The 15,534-nt window shown below is 42.9% G+C and overlaps 1 long non-coding RNA gene across 1 annotated transcript in view; it reads left to right on the top strand.

Annotated features, from left to right (window-relative positions):
- Positions 1-14,496, top strand: part of LOC111164900 (uncharacterized) — a 30,460-nt gene extending 15,964 nt beyond the window's left edge. Inside the window, exon 3 of the long non-coding RNA XR_002642196.3 lies at positions 12,182-14,496. This is a non-coding gene — a long non-coding RNA (uncharacterized LOC111164900). The remainder of the gene's footprint in view (positions 1-12,181) is intronic.
- Positions 14,497-15,534: the final 1,038 nt, after the last annotated feature.

The following is a 15,534-nucleotide window of genomic DNA, read 5'->3' as shown; positions in this document are numbered from 1 at the left end:
AGCTTCTGAGCACTTTCGCTGTGGCTCGTCCACACTGACATACGCTGTAAGTGTAAAATACTCTGGATTTCAAAGACTTATACCAAAAAAGTAAAATAGCTCAGTAATAGGTTTTTTTACTGATGACATATTGACTTGATAATATTTTGGATATAATGAATTAAATAAAATATACTAAGACAATAAATTTCACCTGCTTCTTTTTCCTTTTTTTTAATATGGCTACTAAAACATTGAAAATTACACTCATAATTGGCACTATATTATCGATGGTCAGTACTGCTCTGGACAGACTTTCTTACAGCAGGAAGAGGTTAGTTAACCCTTTTCTGCACATCCTGGGGAGAGGGGGGTAAAGGACAATGTGGGCAATTTTCCCAGGAAAGGAAAACCTCCAACCTAAAAAATCAAGAAATTATTCTTATGATGGGATACTGGGATATTTGTCTTGAACTGTATGACTCCAATATCTGTTCCAAAGCCATCATTTTATGAAGTTTTCCTTTTTAGGTTTAACCAGAAAAGCTAAATCCTCTGACACTTCTCCCAATAATTTACCCAAAATATTTGAAAAGGCATGTTCCAATGTGGACAAAAACAGTATAGTATTTTTCCTTCTAGGATAGAATTTCACAAAATTCACAGAAACACTTCCATGTTAAAATTTTTTTTAAATAGAGCTAAGTGGCAGTAAGACCAAAACTATGTGTTTCATCCTAGTCTAGCCTTCGTCCGTATATACACAGTGAATACACAGACAGGATCTCTTCAATAACTTGGTTCCTTTGTTCACAGGTAGCATTTAGGTTCAGCACGCTATCTACCTCTTTCAGTCCTCTCAAGCCACCCTCTTCTCTTCTGGGTACCACGCACAAGACCTCAAGCCCCAAGCCTTGCACCAAATCCCTGTTGCTTTCTAGCATGAAAGAGAAACCACATGAATATTCACTTCCTTCCTGACTTGCAGCTGCAATTGGGCTTGATTATGAATCCCCATCAATCAGTTGTCCTTCCATCCTTCCGCTTCGGTTTTGTCCCTCTCCCTCCTCCACGCGCGCCCCTCCTTCCCTCTCCCTCCTCCACGCGTGCCCCTCCTTCCCTCTCCTCCTCTCTCCGGCTCTATCACATTTCTCGTGAGCGTGGTGTTGGACGCTCTCTGACCTAGTGCCCTCTTCTGTTTAAAACTTTCAGTGCGCATCCGAACAATTTACCTCGTTCTCAAAGAAAACCAGCTCTGGAAGAGCTTGACATTATCGGGAGCAAATCTAGTAGGTGTGTGTGCAGGTCGAAAATTTTGTAAACGGAAGCTTCCGAGAAATGCGGGGTCAACAAACAAATTCTAGAGGACTTTGTGAAAATTAGATTTGTCTCACTTTCCTTTCCCCAAACGATGTCTAATACCTTTTAAATTCCTAATATTTCTGATTTAGAGAACATCAACACTCTTTTAAAAGTCAACAAAACCAAGTTCGCTTGCTTTCTCAGTAGACAGGGTATATCTATCTATCTCGCTACGCTAACGTTGACATTTTTTTAAGTTGTTTTAACAGAAAGGAATGTTTGTTTAAATTTGTACCCTGTCCTTGATGACAGTTCCATTGCTTTCTTCTTTAGCTGCTGAAGGGGCAGAGAGGGACCGAGGATAACTTTCTCCATTCTAATCTGATTATAACTGGGTAGGAAGGGGGAAAATGCCAGTTCAGAAGCATTTGGGTGGACCTGGAGATTATACTAAGCGAAGTAAGTCAGACAAAGAAAGACAAATATCATATGATATCACTCATCTGTGGAATCTAATTGGAAAAAAAAATGACACAAACGAACTTATTTATAAAACAGAAACAGACTTACAGGTATCGCAAACAAACTTGTTACCAACGGGGAAACGTCGGGGCGGGCAGTGGGGGAGGGATAAATCAGCAGCTTGGGAGGAACATACACACGCTACTATATATAAGGTAGACAGCCAACAAGGACCTACTGTAGAGCACAGGGAAGTCTGCTCGATATTCTCTGATAACCTATATATGAGAAAAGAATCTGAAAAAGAATGAATATATATACGTATATGTATAACTGAGTCACTTCACTGTACACCTGAAACTAACACAACACTGTAAATCAACTATACTCCAATAAAATTTTTTAGAAAAAGAAAAAAAAGCAGCATTTGGGACAGAGACACTTATAGAATGGAGAATGAGGGTAGCACCAAGGCCACACTGTGAACAGCCACTCAGGGTTCTTTCCCAGCATGACCCTCAACTTCAGCACTGTTCCGTGTGAGCCAGACTCAAATGGACAAAGCCCAGTCCCAGACTCCCAGATCTGACCTTCTGTACTGTGAGAAGTGAGGGTAAATTCGCCATCACTTTACAAAAGTTTGTTTGTAAAGTGTCCTTGACCTTGACCCCAATTAAATTATATTGCCACCAGTGGAACACAGGTGTCTTAGTTATTTCTCATGTTCCCCAAACTGATAAGTTCCAGAGATATGATTCTCATGGTGAAGAGATAAATTTGCTTCCTCATGAAATTGTGATTTTTACCAAAATATAAACTTTAAGGACGCCAAAATGAATGTGAACCGGTACCTACTATGTTCATTACTTTCATAGCATAGAGCTCTGTCCTGGGAGTTTGGGGATCTAGGTTTCCATACTCAGATTTGCTAACTGGATTTGTGACTTACGACAAGCCACATATACTCTCTAAGCCTTGGTTTTCTCATCTGTGAAATGAAAATTATAATATCTACCTTATCTTCCCCAAGGTGTGTTGTTATGAGGATCGAATGAGATAACATATAAAAATGGTTGTAAACTATAAAGCCAAAGGTGTTACTAACCAAATGTAAAATTAAACCATCCCTTTTGGATTTGAAAATGAAACCATTTGGGAACCCAATTTCACGTTTGACATAGTAAAAAGGGTTCTGTTTGTTATAAAAGTTTAGCAGCAGTGTAACCTCTATAACTGCCCCAAGGGCTTAGAGACAGACACCTTATAAACCATCATGATCGAGATGTATAAGGAGAAGAGTTTCAGCTGCAGTGAAATCAAATGGTCCCCGGATCTGAACGGTCTATGTAAGATTTTTTTCTAATAATGTTTAAATTCTTAAATTGTGGTAATCAATACATAATAGAAAATCTACCATCTTAACTATTTTTAAGTGCAGAGTTCAGTAGTGTTAAGTATTGATACATTCACGTTGTGGTGCACAGACCTCCAGAACTTTTCCAACTAGCAAAACTGAAACTCTGTACCCATTCAACAACTTCCCCTCCCCACCAGCCCCTGACAACCACCCTCCTGCTTTGTGTTTCTGTGCGCGTGACTACTTTATATCCCTCACGTAAGTGAAATCCTACAGTACTTGTCTTTTTGTGACTGGCTCATCTCACTTGCTGTAACGTCCTCGTGGTTCATCCATGTTGTAGCCTGTGACAAGGTTTCCTTCCTTTTTAAGGCTGAATCGTATTCCACTCCATGTGTATAGCACATTTGGTTTATCCTTTTCACCCGCCGACGGACATTCAGTTTGCTTCCACCTCGTCTATGTGAGATGTTTGTTGCGACAGTAGGGTGCTCCGAATTGGTTCGCTTGTTTAAGATCGAAGGAACCCACACACGGATCACCTTCAACGAACGAGAAGACATGGCGTAAGCATGTGTGGGAACTTGTGGGGACAAGAAAGGAGGGTCCCTCTGGATACAGCCTCGCCCAGCTGCTTCTGCTTCAGGAGACTGGGTCAGAGGATCTACAGGAACCAGGACTCGTGTCCACAGCAGCGACCTTAGCTAAAATGACTCACCTTCTTTTGGGGATATCTAGCATTTATAGTTACCCAAAGAGAGATTTTATTTGAGCCAGTTTGTCACCACTTATGGCGGAGTATGATCCCGGGGCAGCATGCTGGCCACATGGCTGCAGAGGCAGGTCACCTCCTCATGCCTTTGGTCACTGCCTCCAGCTTGTTCTCCAGCCCTGGATGTTGTCTGCTGTGACTAGGAGAGCACGCTTAGCTTCTCCCGAAGCTCACACCACAGGCAGAAGAGCTCAGAGACGAGGCAACCATTTGGTCTCTGACTTGGGGATGGAGCTGCCAGTGTTTGAGTCTATGCCTCATAGAGCACATACATACATCCAAACTTGAGTTCCATGTCTCCTCCATTCTTCCCCTTAGCACCTTTCATTCATTCATTTCTTCATTCATTCATTCACTCATTTAATTGTACTGTCATTCAACAAAAATGCATCAAGTCCTTGGTGTCTAGTGCCTTCATCTGCTCCGCCCACCCCCCTCTCAGAGGCCCTGAGGGTATCCTGTGCAGGCAGTATTCATGCTCTGGACCTCTGCAGGCTTCTTCTCCACATCAAAAATTGGAGGCTCAATGCTTCAATCCTTCAGATCTCTACTGTCTTCACTAATTAATTAACATGTTAATTAAAGTGACAAAATGTGTGTTAACTGGTGTTAATATGGTATGCATTTCAGGTAAATTATTCACTCTTAAAATAAAGCCCTTCTGGGCTTCCCTGGTGGCGCAGTGGTTGAGAGTCCGCCTGCTGATGCAGGGGACACGGGTTCGTGCCCCGGTCCGGGAAGATCCCACATGCCGCGGAGTGGCTGGGCCCGTGAGCCATGGCCGCTGAGCCTGCGCGTCCGGAGCCTGTGCTCCGCAACGGGAGAGGCCACAACGGTGAGAGGCCCGCGTGCCGCAAAAAAATAAATAAATAAAATAAAGCCCTTCTGAGGACAGCACTTTCACCCAAAGGAACAGGACTTGCTCCATAATTTGTGGGTCTCGGGGCAAAACGAAAATGCAGGGCACCTTGTTCAAAATTAAGAGTTTCAAGACAGGAACAGTAGGCCATCAGACCAAGTACAGGGCCCTTCTAACTGTGAGGACCCTGCAGCCACACGGGTTGCACTCCCATGAGGCCAGCTCGGCAAAGCAGTGATGCCAAGTTGGAATGTGAAGCACCACAGCAGGCCGTTAGGGAAGATGATCTGGACGGGTGATTCTCTTGCTATCTTCCAAATTATGCCACGCAGGCCAGTCTCTGTTGAAACCACTTGTAAAGCTATATTTACTGGAGTAGAGAAAAGAGAAAAGCTCTCTGAAGGTCACTAGGATGTCGGAAGAAAAAAGGAGTCAAACAATGATAGAGTAATAGGTTAAATAATGTGCCCAAGGTCATATATCCAGTAGTGTTTGAGCCAAGACTACAGAACCCTTGTTCACTCCTTTCTACATTCGGCCTGCCTGTGGCACTACAGTGTTTACAAGGCTTGGAAACACAGGGAAAACAGCAGATTCATGTTAGTTTGTTCACATTGACACTTCGACCCATTGCTTTAAATGTACCCGAAAAGGTGTCTGAAGGTTGAAAACAACGCATTGAGCATATTTTTTGAAATTGTAACTAGCAGATACTGTTTAAGAAGAAATGTATCTTCATGAATGCACTTGCACAACATTGTCAATGGACTTAATGCCACTGACTTGTACCCCTAACCATGGTTAAAATGGTAAATTTTGTTATGTGTATCTAGCACAATAAAAAATAAAATAAATTTATCCTCGACTTCCCAACTTTTCAGACACCCAGTATGTGTACTAACATTGAAAAGCACCCAATATAATTACTGAGTGAAGAATCATCCCATACTGGGGATAGGATGTATCATTTATATATAAAAATACTGAAATGGAGAGTAGAAAGGAGCCTGCAGGGGTTTTGCAGTGAGCATATATATACTTTTTTTTTTTTTTTTTTTTTTGTGGTACGTGGGCTTCTCACTGCTGTGGCCTCTCCCGCTGTGGAGCACAGGCTCCGGACGCGCAGGCCCAGCGGCCATGGCTCACGGGCCCAGCCGCTCCGCGGCATGTGGGATCTTCCCGGACCGGGGCACGAACCCGTGTCCCCTGCATCGGCAGGCGGACTCTCAACCACCGCGCCACCAGGGAAGCCCGATATATATATACTTTTAAAATCATTTTTGTGAAAATATTTCTATGGGGGAAGGAAAAAAGAGGAAACAAATATATCAGAAACAGGCCTGACAGTCTGGAGAGGGAGAGAGAGCCTGAAGTTGCAGGTGTTGGGCTTCCTGACTGGTCACTGTTGAGCACAATGAAATGTGTTTCTTTGTTATGAGCACAGACCCATCCCCTGGGTTCAGAGGCATGCTCTGAAAATAACCTGGGGGACTTCCCTGGTGGTGCAGTAGTTAAGACTCCGTGCTCCCAATGCAGGGGGCCTGCGTTCGATCCCTGGGCCGGGAACTAGATCCCACATGCATGCCACAACTAAAGAGCCGGCCTGCCACAACTAACGAGCCCACATGCTGCAACAAAGACCCGACACAACCAAATAAATAAATAAATATTAAAAAATAAATTAGGGTTTCCCTGGTGGTGCAGTGGTTGAGAGTCCGCCTGCCGATGCAGGGTACACGGGTTTGTGCCCCGGTCCAGGAAGATCCCACATGCCGCAGAGCGGCTGGGCCCGTGAGCCATGGCCGCTGAGCCTGCGCATCCGGAGACTGTGCTCCGCAAAGGGAGAGGCCACAACAGTGAGAGGCCCGCGTGCCACAAAAAAAAAAAAATAATTACTTCATTAATTAAAAAAATAAAAATAACCTGGACCCCTGGGTGTAGCATGGACCTGACCGGTTACCTGGTCTAATTTCCCACCTGGATATACAACTTTCTACATCTCCTTTATCTCACCCCTTACTCAACCCCCGCCCATCCCGTTACCATAGACCAATGACTGTTAGAAAGTTTTCTTGTATTTAATATGAAAGCTACCTCCTTATAACCAATAGTGATTTATTCTAGTTCTTCTCTCAAGGGCATAATAGAAAACAAAATCAATTCCATCTTCCATATGCTAGCCCTCTATTTGCCAGCTGCCATGTCCAACCTTCCTCTTCTCTTTCTGGAACCCAGGAAGCATCCTCATTCAACCGCCATGTGCTCCTACACTGTTTTAGTTGTTTTCCTATGGACTCAGTTTATCTGTTTTTAAATTGTGGCACTCTTTTTAGAGTGGTAATACTCTAGGTGTGGACTAAACAAAGTATGATAAACTGTACTTCTATTGTGCAACCTAAGATTATATTAACTTTTTTAGCAGTCATATCATACTGTTGGCTCTCGGTGAGTTTATCATCACCTGAAAGTTGAGGGTTGCTATCCAACTAGTTTGTTTCCCTTCAGAAAAATTACAGTTTTGACTCTAAATGCAACCTATTTTTTCAGCTTGATGTTTCAGTCTATCAAACTCATATCTGCAAGAATGTAATGAACTTTGTAGGCTTCTTTCTTATTCCAAAAATTATTAATACGTATTCACTGTGATTTTTTTGGAAAACCCATATATATAAACAAAAAGAAGAAACTAAAAATTGCTGGTTAATTTATCGTCCTGACCTTATTATTCTTAATATTTTGGTATAAAAATAAATATTTATATAAGTAAATCCATCTCCACTTCTTTCTATGCATAACAATATTTCTTCCTAATTATTGGATTGTATTCACTATTTTATAACCTTGTTTTTTCACCTAATAATATGTTTATGACTCCTTTTCCATGTTAAATATCTTTCCACAGCACATTAAAAGACTGAGTTTCATCATTTATTTGTTCAATCTACCTTTATTTATTCAATCACATGAACCTGGATATTTGTTTCTAATTTTTTTTTATTTTTGCGGTGCGCGGGCCTCTCACTGCTGTGGCCTCTCCCGTTGCGGAGCACAGGCTCTGGACACACAGGCTCAGCGGCCATGGCTCACGGTCCCAGCCGCTCTGCGGCACGTGGGATCCTCCCGGACCGGGGCACGAACCCGTGTCCCCTGCATCGGCAGGCGGACTCTCAACCACTGCGCCACCAGGGAAGCCCTCTAATTTTTTTCATATTATAAATAAGACTGCATAGACTCTCCTTGAACTTACATTTTTGTGTATATTCATGATGAGTTCTTTAGAGATTATTCCTAGAAGTAGAATTGTGTAAAAGATTAAGCATTTTTTTTAAAGTTTTGGTACCCGTATTAGTTTGCTCAGGCTACCATAACAAAATACCACAGACTGGGTGGCTTAAGCAACAGAACATTCTGGAGGTCAGAGGTCCATCACCAAGGTGCCAGCAAATGTGGTTTCTGATGAGAGCTCTTCCTGGCTTTTAGATAGCTGACTTCTCCCTGTGTCTTCACATGGCCTTTCCAGTTCTGTTGTCTCTTCCTCTTATTGTAAAGACACCAGCTTTATTGGATTGGACCCCACACTTATGACCTCATTTAACCTTAATTACCTCCTTATAGGCCCGTCTCCAAATACAGACACACTTGCGGGGTGGGGGGAAGGTGAGGGCTTCAACAGGAGACACAATTTACTCCATAGCAATGTTTTTCTCTTTCAGAAAGATTGTACAAATTTATACTCCCACTTGCAGTGCTTGAGAGTACCTACCCGGCACTCCCACCAGGAGTTTAACATTTACAAATCTATATTATATTTTGAAAATGGACTTTGCAAACCTCCAGAGTTGGATAAATGTTCATAACTGTACAAACAGGAGGCTCAACTAAGGCACTTAGGTCAGGACACACATTTTGATATGAAAAATGATTTTCAGACTCTCAGGTGCATTTCCTATAACACCTACAAACCTTGGTGCATCTTTGGGCCAAGAGGCACCCAGATCTCATAACTCAACAAATCTTCCATGTGCATCTGCATACTTTGCTAAATCCTTGATGGAAGCAGTGCCTTAGTGCCAGGTTTAGAAAAGACGGGAATGAACTGCTGAGAAGGAACTGGAAAGTTTTCTGGTAGATGAATTAGGTGCAATATTGAAAGAATGTGAAGGGAGGGGTCATCTTGAGTCACGGGATTGAGAAGAATTCTTTGATATTGAGTTCCATAGCCTTAGGGTACTTATTTGATCACAGCTGCTTTTCCAATCTAGTGGCAGTGAGCCTTAAGGAGCCCTTTTTTCACTGGACCAGGGAAATGATGACCCCTTTCTCTGTGTGTATCTCCTAGCCAGACAGGAATAGGCCATATATTCCCAACTTTCAGACAAGAAGAAGACATGACACATTTTTGTGTATGTTGAAGTCCTGCAGACTCAACTGCTTACAAGAGAGGAGAAAGTGCAGCTGTGCTCTAGTCTCTGCTTTCTCTTCATTTCTGGGTACAGTGATTTCAGACGTCTTTGCCAACAGAGCCCAGGTGGAAATGGCAGAGCAAAAAGTACTTGGAATTTAGTGGATCATTTATATGTAAGAAAAGCTTTACTGTTTTTATTTTTTATGCCCATTTTAACAAATTCAAATGCAGACAAGTGTAAAGCACAAAGTGAAATCATCTAGTCACTTATTACTGAGAGAGCCATTGTCATAATCATAGATGTATAAAAATGATTTTTTTTTTTTTTTTTTTTTTGCGGTACGCGGGCCTCTCACTGCTGTGGCCTCTCCCGTTGCGGAGCACAGGCTCCGGATGCGCAGGCTCAGCGGCCATGGCTCACGGGCCCAGCCGCTCCGCGGTGTGTGGGATCTTCCCGGACCGGGGCACGAACCCGTGTCCCCTGCATCGGCAGGCGGACTCTCAACCACTGCGCCACCAGGGGAGCCCTAAAAATGACTTTATGTAAACAAGCTTCTACATGTATTCTGTGACCTATTTTGCTCAGCCGTAAGCCTGAAATCTTTTCAAGTCAGTAAACATGGGGGATCACCATCATTATTAATGATTGCACAGTATTACCCTGAATGTATATATATCATAATTCACGTACCAGTTTCCAATTTGTGAAGCTATGTAAGCAGTGCTGAGATAAACGCCCTTGTGCATATCTTTCAATACTTTTAGTTGTTTCTTTTTAAGTCTTCTGTCATGTACAGACAGTTCTGGGTGTGCTCTGAAGCTTTTGCAAAAACGTTCCTATAAAAGGGTTTCATCTTCAAGGAATTCATGGAAAAGACTCTGACAAGTACAGGTTTCTGGTAACTGACTATACTGCTGAACTGAATGAAGAAGCATGTTCAGAACTCCAATGGAAAACTGATGAATTCATAAAAGTGCTAACAAAAGATCAAGATGAAAAAGAATTAACTACACGGGACTGAGTGAACTGATGAGGGTGATTACAATTTTTGTGACCTTCTGTTTGAATAAAAAATAAAAAAGATATACCCTCAGACACACTATTGTTAATGTATTAAAAAGTCAAAGGCAAAGACAAAATCCTGAAAGCATCAAAAGAAAAACAAGTCATTATGTATATGGGGGTCCCAGTAAGAAATGAGATGACTTATTATCAGAAACAAGAGATTCCAGGAAGTAGTGGGACAAAATATTCAAAGTGATGAAAGTAAAAAATAAAACAAAAAACTGTCAAAAAATTAAAATAAAATAAATTTTAAAAAACCAAAGTAGTTGTCTCTACCCTTCTGTAGAACACAATGACCTTGAACACAATGACCTTGAAATGCTATAATTTTGATCACCCACCCCCATCCTGTCCCCTTTATCACCTGACATTGTGTTCAGAATTTGGGGCCTATCTCGTTATTTTTGTTATTGTTTTACTTTAATTATTTTAATTGAAAAATTTCAAGCACACAGAAAAGTAAAAATATAATTCAAAGAACACCCGTATACATCTCACCTAATTTGATCAATTTTTACTATATTCTCTCTCTACTTTCTGTCTCTCCCTCTCTCTCTTTCCCTTGGAGATATTTCTCAGCTATGCATTTAAAGGAATATTGATTCTATTTTATTCAAAATTTCTAGATATTACACAGCAAGAAGTTTTTCGTTATCCGGTTGTCTGAACTGCCAGAAATGGAAGTCCTGTATTTTATCAGTTTGTATTTTGCTTTTTTCACAGAACGCTACATAATGTTTTCATGGTTCCACAGAAATAATTGGCTGCAAATTTATTCTTTACAGTGATCTGAAAAATAATTTTAAATAATTGAAAATTATCCTTTTAAATCATTGTATTCAAATTTTTCCACATGTGACTTGTGTGGTAATACTGTCCTTCAATATTTTACATGTCTATTTATGCTCTCCCTCTATATTTCATTTTATTTTCATAAAAAATGCTGCCCTCTGACCTACATTTTGCTTAATTTTAAAACGAAATCTAGAGTATGTTGAACGGGGAGAAAATAAACAAACGCCGGCTGCACCGTGCTGTACTTCTCAGACGTGGAAAGGATGCAAGAAGCATCCCAGACAGAGGAACTTGCATATGCAAAAGCCCCGTGAAAGAAAGAAGGCACATTTCCTAGGAACAGAAAGATGGCTACTGTATTAGAGCATAACGGATGAAGAGTATGAGATTAGGCTGAAGCGGTAGTTGGGAGTGACCCTCAGGACCTTGAAAATGATGCTCACAATTTAACTGTGTCTTTTAAGAGAAATGCTAAGCTACTAGGCGTTTTAATTACACTTGTATTTGAAAAGATGTCTCTGAATGTAGTGGGAAGAAGAGTCTGGAAGCCACAAGAGTAGGTACGGGAAGACCAGTAGAGGTTACTGCAATAGTCCTAGCAAGAAATAATGGCGTGGAGTGGAGTGCTGGCAGTAGTGATGGAGAGAAGTAAAAGAGAAAGAGAAGAGTTAGGAAATGGATCTTGCTAAAGTGATGAGCGAAACATTTTCGAGGGTTCACTTGGTCTTCTAACTGATGGAAAGTCAGCTGACAGATAGCAATTTCCCTGCTGTGGAAGCCAAGGAGATTCCATACTTAGATCTCTTTTCAGGGAAGAACATCCTGTTCAGCTGCAAGGAATTATCCACCTCAGCTGTCTGGCTTACGCCACGGTCCTCCCGGGCAGCCGCATCCCATGACTGTGCACGGCAGGGCAACCGAGTCTGATCATTTCTGCCCAAAGCTGAGCTCCTCTAACAGGCAATCTGCTCTGGATGGTCGGCTGACACTTTATCAGATCTGTGTCGGCCTGAGGCTCTCTCTGCCCCATCCTGCTTCCTCCTCCCTTTCCTTTTACAAGCGTCAGATCTGCATCATGATCTGAAGGCTCTCTCTGCCCAATCCTGTATCCTTTCCCTTTATCTTTCATAGGTTTTATTCACCAATAAATCTCCTAACTCTGTCTCATTATCTGCTTTCCTTAGGACCTACTGACGCACCTGACAAGTAATGAGGTTAGGCATATCTGATGAAGGATATCTGATCAACTATGACATTATCTCCACAAAGGCCATAACTGCTAGGCGGTAATTCACTAAGTGTCTGCTGAAGTTTCTTAGAGTGTTAAGCAACTAGACTCGCCCATGCTTCCAAGGAGTCCTGCATTTTTTTGGAGTAGCTGTTTGGAGATGCAGAATTCAGAGAAGAGTACAGAAGAAAGGTACAAGCCTAATCTTCTCTCAGACAGAAGGAAAGACTCTACAAAGAACTAACTTAGGGGCTTCCCTGGTGGCACAGTGGTTAAGAATCCGCCTGCCAATGCAGGGGACATGGGTTCCAGCCCCGGTGGGGGAAAATCGCATGTGCCGCGGAGCAGCTAAACCCGTGCATCACAGCTACTGAGCCTGCGCTCTAGAGCCTGCGAGCCACAACTACTGAGAATGCACGCCACAACTACTGAAGCCCATGCGCCTAGAGCCCGTGCTCTGCAACGAGAGAAGCCACCGCAGTGAGAAGCCCGCGCACCGCAACCAAGAGTAGCCCCCGCTCGCTGCAACTAGAGAAAGCCCACGCGCAGCAACAAAGACCCAACGCAGCCAAAAATAAATAAATAAATAAAATAAGTTTTAAAAATAAATAAATAAATCAAAAGAACTAGGCTAGGCTTGATATAGTTCACTGTGAATTGTGTAATCAATTTGTTTACCACCCATGATATTGTTTAACAGCACGTATATAACGCAAACTTTGGAAAATGTACTTTTGAACTGCACTGTAAGAGCCCTAGCGCCAGAATTCACACCTATATAGGAGGGTGGATTTTCCTCTGACAAACTATGTTCCCACTGTTGCTCAACTTGGGGGAAAGTCAGTTCAGGCGCAGAAGAAGCTGAGGACTTAGGAGAAGTGGGCTGTGGCGCAGAGGAGAGAAGGTCTTCCTCTTCTCTCTGAGACTCAGCAGGGGCAGGCGGATTGTTGAGTCTGGGTTTCTGAGGCAGAGGCGCGAGATTGGAGTGATGGAGCAAGACTCGGGGTGACAGAGCGAGCTGCCTGAGATCAATTACAGTAGCCAGGCATGGAGCTGACCTGACCAGAGACCCCAGGGCAGATCCGGCATTTTCTGTGTTGCACTCCTTCCTTGAGCCTCCGGTAGAACCATGACTTAAATTGTGTTATGGAGAATTAGTTAAAAGTTGGGCCCGCACTGGGGAGTTCCCTGGTGGCCTAGTGGTTAGGATTCTAGGCTTTCACTGCCATGGCCCGGGTTCAATCCCTGGTCAGGGAACTGAGATCCCGTAAGCTGCCTGGCAACAACAACAAAAAAAATTTGGGTCAACATTTGGGCAAACCTATGAAAGAAGCTCAATGCCCAGGCTGTGTGCCCCTGTGAACTTCATCCACCACGCATGTCAGAATTGATGGGACCCAATGAATGATAGCTCTGTTTCCTGCGCAAATGTGGAACCAAGAGAGAAAGAGAGCAAAATCTCACCTCTGTTGCCATTATATATAGATTAGGTATATTGGCCAAGTGGCTTACCTAATAGCTCACCCTTAAATTGAACTTACCTACCTCCTCATAGATAGTGCTGGACAACCACATGGAAAGGCAGAGCAGACAGTGTGCACCCTGTGAGCAGGCAAAACTCAAGGAAAAGAAGGAGGAAGAGCTTGACCATGTTCAGCTTCTTCTCCCAAACTCGCCATTCAAATACCTCACTCCTCCCCTAGGGACCAGGCAGTGAACGGGGCTGAGAAAGGCCAGGTGTGTTAGACATGAAGTCAGAGCAAAGGAGGGTTCCCATTCCCCAAAACAGTATGAAACAGTGAACGTCAAGGCTAATCATTATAAGAATCTTGATGATAACATCATAACTGATGACTTGCTAACATGAAGGCCAGAGAAATAAGTACATAAAAGTTTATGAATTATGATTGCCTTTATTTCGTACTCATCGATAGAACACCCAGACATGCAGTGATAATTAAAATCATCTATCTTTAATATTTTGCCAATTTTTAGTCATAGTAGAAGACGTAGCTTTAAATAGACTTACACATTTCCATTTTATTACTCTGAAGGTGTATTCCTCAAGGTTAGAGGATGGAATAGGTCTTATTACACAATTTGTCCACTTGATTGACAATCTGTATCTCTGTGGACATGTGGTATGTGGGCCTCCACTTGAATTCTCGTACTACTTTCCTGACTTAGCCTCAGTACTGACTTATCCTCAGTAACTTTCAGCCCCGTTGCAGCAAGAAATGCAGGGAGGGAGCCTGTCCTGGTGAGTTTACCATGTGGGAGTGCTTTGGGACTGACAGGGCTGTTAGAGGAGCAGACTTATTCCCAGCTTTTGTGGCAAAACAAACAACATGTGCGACATGGAACTTGGCCAGTCGCATGTGTCAGAACTGAGGGAGTATAGCATCTCCACACCCTACGATATCCAAGGAGTTCTCATCTAGCAGGCAGGACATGTCAACAGGCATCTCCTAGTGAGGGATGTTATTCCGAGTGAGGTGAATGGCAGTGTTGGGTGATTCTTCTAGGCTCCAGCAGGACCTCAGATAAGCTATGGGGGATGGAGGCCCAGTCTAATCGCTTGGAAAGAAAAATGGCAAAGCCTAAGCATCTTACAAGTATCCACATCCAATGTTAGTAGTCAGGAAAAATTTTACTTCCGGCAGAGGGTCCTGGTGTCTAAAGCAGACACTGCAGGAAAAGTTTCGACGCCCACACCCTAGGCAAACATAGCAGGTGATTAGGAAGGGTGCAGCTTAGAGGGTAGTACTAGGGTTCCAGAGCTCACCCAGGAAGTGCAGAAGTGACAGCAATGTAGGGCTGATAACAGTAGAATTAATCTCAGACACGATCTGTGTGTGAAAACGGGCTCTAGATATATTGCCTGCCTTGATCAGGATTGTCTCCAAAACTGAGAAGTCCATGGTTTTCCGGGTGCTGGACCCGGAAAAGCAAGGGCTGTGAAGCATCAACAGTTGGCCATAGGGGAGCCATTTTTTACTGCAAAGTCTTTGAGCATCCATCGCACACAACATGCCAATTACTCATTCCCCCAAAACATTAGTTCTGAGCAGAAACAAATAAATTCTGGTTAATATTTTTAATTTTTTTTAAAGTATTTATTTGACTGCATCAGGTCTTACTTGTGGCATGCGGGATTTTTCGTTGCGGTGCTTGGGCTTCTCTCTAGTTGTGGCACACAGGCTCCAGAGCACGCAGGCTCAGTAGTTGCAGTGTGCAGTCTCTCTAGTTATGGCGCACGGGCTCTAGGGTGCGTGGGCTTAGCTGCCTCACGGCCTGTGGGATTTTAGC

The sequence above is a fragment of the Delphinapterus leucas genome, chromosome 5, assembly GCF_059928025.1.
Source record: "Delphinapterus leucas isolate spDelLeu-1000000601 "Yukka" chromosome 5, BTC_Dleu_Yukka2, whole genome shotgun sequence".
NCBI lineage: Eukaryota > Metazoa > Chordata > Mammalia > Artiodactyla > Monodontidae > Delphinapterus > Delphinapterus leucas.
This window is presented reverse-complemented; position numbering and strand designations above follow the sequence as displayed.